Raw genomic sequence first — 7,223 nt, forward strand, 5'->3', positions numbered from 1 at the left:
TAAGCTCGTTTTAACTATACTAGGTACTATTTATGTTACAAAGATTCAAAGATTCAAAGATTCAAAGATTTATTTGTTCAACATAGGTAAGTTACAAGATGTTAAATACATATTTCAGTATCACTATGTCGTGCCTATTGGCATACAAATTCAATAAAAATACACGCTAATCATAATATCACAGAAAACAATAATAGTCAAAACAGGGTTATGTCATGCAGTAAATCTTAATTAGGTAATTCAGTCAAAAATTCTAAAATAGAGTAATATGCTTTCTCGGTAAGAAAAGCTTTTAGGTTTTTTTTAAAAACATTATTCTTGTTTTTACATGCAATTATATTCGCCGGTAACTTGTTATATATTTTGTGAGCCATTCCAAGTATACTTTTTTGTAGAAGTGCCGTTTTATTTGGTACTTTTTGCATAGACTTTAGTTTGTTTTGAAGGCGAACGCTTTTAAACTTACTAAATAGGCTGTGGTTTGTATTTACAAAATTGGCCATTTCGTATATATACAAACATGGCAATGTAAGAATTTTGAGACTCTTGAAAAATGGTTTACATGGCTCACTTTCTTGGACACCGCAAATTGTTCGTATGCATTTCTTCTGAGCCTTAAATACAAATTCTTTATTGGTGGAGTTTCCCCAAAAAAGGATACCATATCTTAAATTAGATGTGACATAAGCATGATAGGCGGTTAAAAGTGTCGATTCGTTTGCGATTTTTTTCAAATTGTACAACGCGTATGAATATTTACTTAATTTATTACATATATTGTCAGTTTGTGTTTTCCATGTCAACTTATTATCTATACTTAATCCTAGAAATTTCGTTATGTCCGTTTCATTCACTTTATGTCCCTTATAAACTATGTTTAAACTAGTAGATTTGGTTCTTTGCTTAAATGTCATAATATTTGTTTTGTCCAGGTTTATTCTAAGATTATTGTTATCAAGCCATTCTATAATAGTTTCTAAGGTATTATTTATGTCAGTTTCATATGATTCTATATTTTGTCCAGAAAAAATAATGGTGCTATCATCTGCAAAGAGAACCATCGGGTGTACCGTAGCTTTAGGCATATCGTTAATGTAAATTAAAAACAATAGTGGGCCCAACACACTTCCCTGGGGTACCCCATAACAAATACTCCTAAAGTTAGATGAGTAGGTTTCCTCTTTTTTCGTACTGGGAGATATTCTTTTGATTTGTGTAATTTGTTTCCTATCTCTCAGGTAAGAACGGATTAGACTGAAAACATTACCGCGAATTCCATAAGCATGTAGTTTGTCTAAGAGAATATTATGGTCAACAAAGTCAAACGCTTTTGACATGTCCATATATAAAGCGCATGTAGGGATTTTTTTGTCCATGTTATTAATAACTTTTTGTACTAAATCGAAAATTGCTAAATTTATTGATTTTCCCTTTCGAAACCCTTTTTGTTCGTTTGCAAATAAGTTTTTTTTTTCAAAGTAATTGTAAAGACTGTTGTATATAACTTTCTCTATGATTTTGGCAAAGACAGAGATTAACGCAATAGGCCTGTAGTTCTTCATGTTATCTTTATCCTCCTTTTTATAAAGAGGTCTCACAATGGATAGCTTTAGTTTGCTAGGAAACTCACCATGCTCAATACATAAATTTACTATATGGCTGAGTATAGGAGAGATAATGTCAGATGTTTTTTTTATTATTTTCGTATGTATACCATCGTGTCCAGTGCTATTTGTATTTTTTAAAGAATTTATTATTATTTTTATGTCATTAGAATTTGTCGGCTTCATAAATAGGGAGTTAGCATAGTATGTCATTGTTTTCTTATAATTATTTTTGTTGCTAGTGCCACTATGAGGAGTAGCAAGACGAACTTGGTCCACGAAATAATTATTAAATTCCTCTGCAATATCTTTAGGATGTGTAACTGCCTTTCCATTGGATATAATTTGCTTAATATTTTCAGTAGGGTACCTAGCCTTAGATGGGTTAATAATTTTCCAGGTGGCTTTTGTTTTATTCCTTGATCGTTCAATGATACTGTCATGTATGGATCTTTGAACACTGCTTATAATTCTTTTAAGATGTCTGGAATAACATGTTAATTTTTCTTTTAGGTCCGATTTTCGCGTCAGTCTATATTTCCACAACAATTCTCTTTTCCGTTTACAACAATTTTTAATACCGTTTGTTATCCATTTAGGTTTAGTAGTGGTGTTAATTTTATTTAGTTTCTTAGGAAAACACAATTTATAAAGTAGGTTAAAGATCTCAAAGAAACTATCAAATGCTTCATTCGGATTGGTTGCTGAAAATACATCACTAAAACTAATATTACGTAGACAATCTATGAATTTGATAATGTTTTGGTCTGATAAATCAATTTGTTCTACAAACCAATATGGAATGGAGCATGTTTTCTTTACTGGACATTTTAACAATTGTGCGGTATGGTCCGATAGAGCAAATTCTAAAACCTCAGCTTTACTACCTCTAACATTGTGGATTATATTGTCTATGCAAGTGCGACTGGACAACCTAGTTGGCTGTAATATTCCTAGCTTAAGGTTGTAACTGCTTAAGAGGTTTTTGAAGTCAATCGAGTGTACAGTAGATTTGAGTAGATCTATATTGAAGTCACCACAAATGACAATCTTGTTCCCGGTGTGGCAGTACTTATTTAAGATCTCATTTATTTTGCATAAAAACAATGTTACTGTAGCTAAATTGTTTTTTGGTATTCTATATACACAGACAATGATGATTTTATGTTCTGTCAACTCAATTCCAGTACACTCTATGATATTAGGAATCGAGGTATTTGTGATTTCAGATATTATATTGAAACTGTGAATGTTTCGTATTAAAATACAAGAACCTCCATTTCTGTTGTCTCTTGTAAAGACTGCTGCTAATTTATAATTTGGAATAGAGAGGTTAACTTCATCGCCAGCTTTCATGTTGTGTTCAGTTATACATATTACATCGATTTGTTTACCAGAATCGTTTAGTTCTTGCAGATTAACGCATAATAAATCGGCTTTATTAATTAATCCATTGATGTTCTGGTGAAGCACATAAATATTTTTATAAGTTAGAATATCATTATTATTGTTTTCTAATAAGTTGTTACAGTCTAGTTTATCATTATTCATAAAAAAATATTACTGTTATAATATTTTTCATTCACAGTTTTCAGTATTTTGTTTACATGTTGTGCTAATTTATATTTCCCTTTATAATTTAATTGGTTACCATCATTTTGGTAATCTGTCTTTCCTAAATAAATACTATTAGATTGTAGCCATACATGCGGCATGCTGTCAAATTTGTTATGAATTGCTGAATTTAATTTATGTACAAAATTATTATAATATTCAGAATAATCATTAATGGAATACGGTATGTCACAAATAATTACATTAGTATGAGTAGCAGATTTAACAGTTGTTTCTAGAAGTCTTATGATCTTGCTAATTGGTGTGATGTTATAGTCACTGACTCCGCACATTATAACCAAACAGTCACTTTTCTTAAAATCTGCGATTTTTTGATGAACGTTGTGTAGGACCCGTTCCGTTGTTCCGTGGTTTATAATGTCAGCTGAGAAATCATAATCATTCCTTCTTAATTTGGAGAGGGGACGCAGTACGTCCGATCCGTGGTAATCAGACAAGAGCAAAAGCTTCGGCTTGTGTCTATATGGCTTCTTAAAGGTATTTATTAATTCGTGTTCTTCTTCTTCTTGCAGATTATTTTGGTCAGGTGACGGACGATGTTTTGTCAGATCTGGGTGATAGGTTTCAGAACTGGTATTATAGCTGACCTTTTCTAATTGTTTGATGGTCTTTTGTAGTGTTCTTGTTGATTGTTGTATGCGTGACAAAGTTACGCTTTTGTTTATTAATGCATCTGAGTTTTGTTTGATTTCTTTATTCGTAGTCAACGCCTTACTTAATTTAATCTGCAATGTCCTAATTTTTTTATTCAGAGTTTGTATTTCATTTTCTAGGTCCTTTATTTTATTATTAGTTTCAATATCAATGGTTTCAGTTAAAGGTAATGTTGGATTTTGTAATATATTTTTTGTAGGGGAGCATTTGCCTTGAGGGTGTTCTTTAAGTAGCGTGTTATATACGCATATTTTTTTCTTGTAATCATCTAGTTTTTTATTCAAGTCTTGATTTTCAGTATTAAGATTAGTAATTTCATCATGTGCGCTTGCCAATTCTACGGTAAGTTTTTCAACTTGTGCTTTCAGGGCAACTATTTGCGATGATTCCATGTTAGATATGCTCGGGAGGCTCCGAGGACTTTCGTACGTACTTTCATCTTTAAGCGTGGAACTTAATATATTATCATCAATGTCGGCATGCGATACGTCAAAGGAATTCGATTTTGATGGTAAAACACGTTTTCTCTGAGTTATGTTATCTGGTGATTTATTTACAGTGCTTTCAGTGTGCGAAATAATTGGTGGTGGGGTTGCCTTTTTCTGGGTATTTTCGTGGCAATTTCTGCACTTCCAGGCTAACTTATTGTTACTCGTCATTAATCTAAACCTCGCTGGAGTAACATTTCCTGTGCATTCAAGGTCGAAGATTTTTAAGCAGCCTGAGCATTTTAAGTATTCTTTATTTTTTAGTATTTTCTTACATCTAGAGCATGCATTTGAAGGTATTGGAGTCATTTTTATGTGATTATTATGTATTATTCTAATTTGAAACAAAGTTCGATGTCAATACTGTATTGTTATTGCCATAGTCTTCTTGGCGTGTCAATAGATGGCGCTCGATTCCGAGATGTGTTTGAGCTATCTTTAAATACGCCCAGCTGCCTATTCTGGTGTAGCAACACTCAGTTAATTTCTGTAGGTTGGCACAACATGCACTAGTGTTAACTGTCAGTCATGCAGCCAATTAATATTGGAGTGATCGCCGGAGTGTACCGTTAATTTCTTGAAAATAGACAGTTATTCCTTCATTTTGAATTTAAAGTATCTAATATATTAATATGTAACGGCTAATTAGCTTCTCACCTTTGTGTTTTTTGTTTAGTGCGTGCTTGAGATTGAATATCGGAATATGATAACCTGATGTAAGTTTATTGGTTATGTTTTCCTTTGCACTTTCACTGATTCTACATAGTGTTTACTATTATTTTAAGATAAAAATTCACGGACAATCTCTTTGTATGTGTTTACTTGGCTAGGGTTGCCAGGGTTTTCGTCAATATTAAATCGCAGCAGCACCTATACTTACCGACATATCGTCATCCTACTCAATGATACGCAATATGGTTCAGTCCATAATCTTCTTATCTGTAGCTAAAAAAGCAGTTCAATTTGTCGTCACATACGCGAACTATCAGCCCCCGTTGGTTAGCAGATCCTATCGTGCTCCCTCGGAACACAGAAGCGTATATGACGACGAAGTTCGTAGGGGAATACGACACTTTTCTACTGTAGTCCATTCTGTGGCCGGCGCGCTAAACCGGCGCTTATCTAGGAAATTACACAGTTTTACTCGATCCTCTCAAAAACTGCGGAAGGTTGACTTTTTGCACGGCTTAGCAATCCCCTACTATAGTCTCTTTTTGTTGCAGTTTACACGGAAGTATTGTTACGCTAACTTTATTAGAATGGGGGTAATCTATTTATCCAAGTACTAATTAAAAATACCAGTTAAAGATGATTATTTTAGGTCGTGTTGAAATTTGAAATTACAATATTTATAGATAATAAATAATATCTACAGTTATTGTTACACAACGCATGACAACCATTAGAAAACCAGTTTGAATTTTATTTTTTTTGCACGAAAATCTTGTAAACAATTGAATAAGGGTTACAATGGCTGGAACACTTCTGTTATGCGTGGTGTGGCCACCTGTAGGTACCTAATCAATAATGAATGTAACCTTTCTCCTTTTTGCGCAATTTTACTGTACCTACCTACATGCAATGATATATGTAACTCCGTATAAGATAAGTAAAGTCTGAGGAAAAAACGTGCCTCGGAAATCAAGAAAAAGTTATGCTCTAATAGATGGCGTCACACCTTTGTACTATACTCGGGTAGATGGATATGGCACAACCGTTTGATATTTAACAATTTTAACACATATCAGTGAAATAACATAAGTCAGTCATATGGCATATTATATATATATTAAAATTTTAAGTAGAAAAATATTTATCCATATATACCTAAATATATGTATTCATTTTTTGATATTTTTATACATTTTTAATTTTAGTTTTAATCCTGTGTCGATAGATGGCAGTAAATTTACTGACTACAAAATTTACTATGACAATAACCCTCTAAATTTACTATGACAAAAGTTAGTTAAATGAGAATATATGTAGCTAGTAATCTATGTATATTCTCATTTAACTAACTTTTGTCATTTATGTTCAATATAATATTGTAAACCAAGCAGTTATGCAGCTGATACTGACCCACTTTTCAAGCTACAATACTCCAATAGGTGAATTCATACAATATCCCAATACCTAAATGAACGCAGAATACCTGGGTGCATCAACATTTTTGTGTAGTTATCCTGTCCCGTTGTCCAAGGGACACTATTGTTACAGTTTATAAGAACCATTATGACCTTCTACCAACATGCTTAGCAGATGGTCCATTATGATTTATTACGATGGCTTATAACTATCACAAACATGCGTGTTTGGTAAAAAATACTATAAAATCAGGATTTTAAGAGTTGTCCAGGGGAACGTAACCATGGCAACGAGTTACACAAATAAGTTGATTCACCCACCTACATCTAAAAAGTAAGCGGTTACGTGGTAAGGGCGCGGGCTGTAGGCTTAGGCGCCAATCGCCAGTTAACCCTCGGCGCGGATTTTATTGCCATTCGTATTGTCAGAGATTTAGCTACTTTGACATGTTGGGAATTCGATTGTTGACTTTGCAGCTATTCAGCCTTTTTTATCTGGTTTTATGGCTTACTTCTAAAGACAGTTTAAGTATGTGGACAGATTTTCATTGGGAACACCCATTAATTCCGAAATATGTTTTTCCGAATTTCATAAGCACGATTTTCATAATCCCGATTTTTTATAAGTCCGAAGTATCAAAATTACGATTTTTAAAAACACGATGGAAGAAAATCACGAATGTGCTATTTCCGAAAATTTAAAATTCGATTGTCATTTTACCGAAAGCTTAAAGTTCCGATTTAACACTTTTCCG

Source organism: Cydia strobilella, chromosome 4 (genome assembly GCF_947568885.1).
Source record: "Cydia strobilella chromosome 4, ilCydStro3.1, whole genome shotgun sequence".
Lineage (NCBI taxonomy): Eukaryota > Metazoa > Arthropoda > Insecta > Lepidoptera > Tortricidae > Cydia > Cydia strobilella.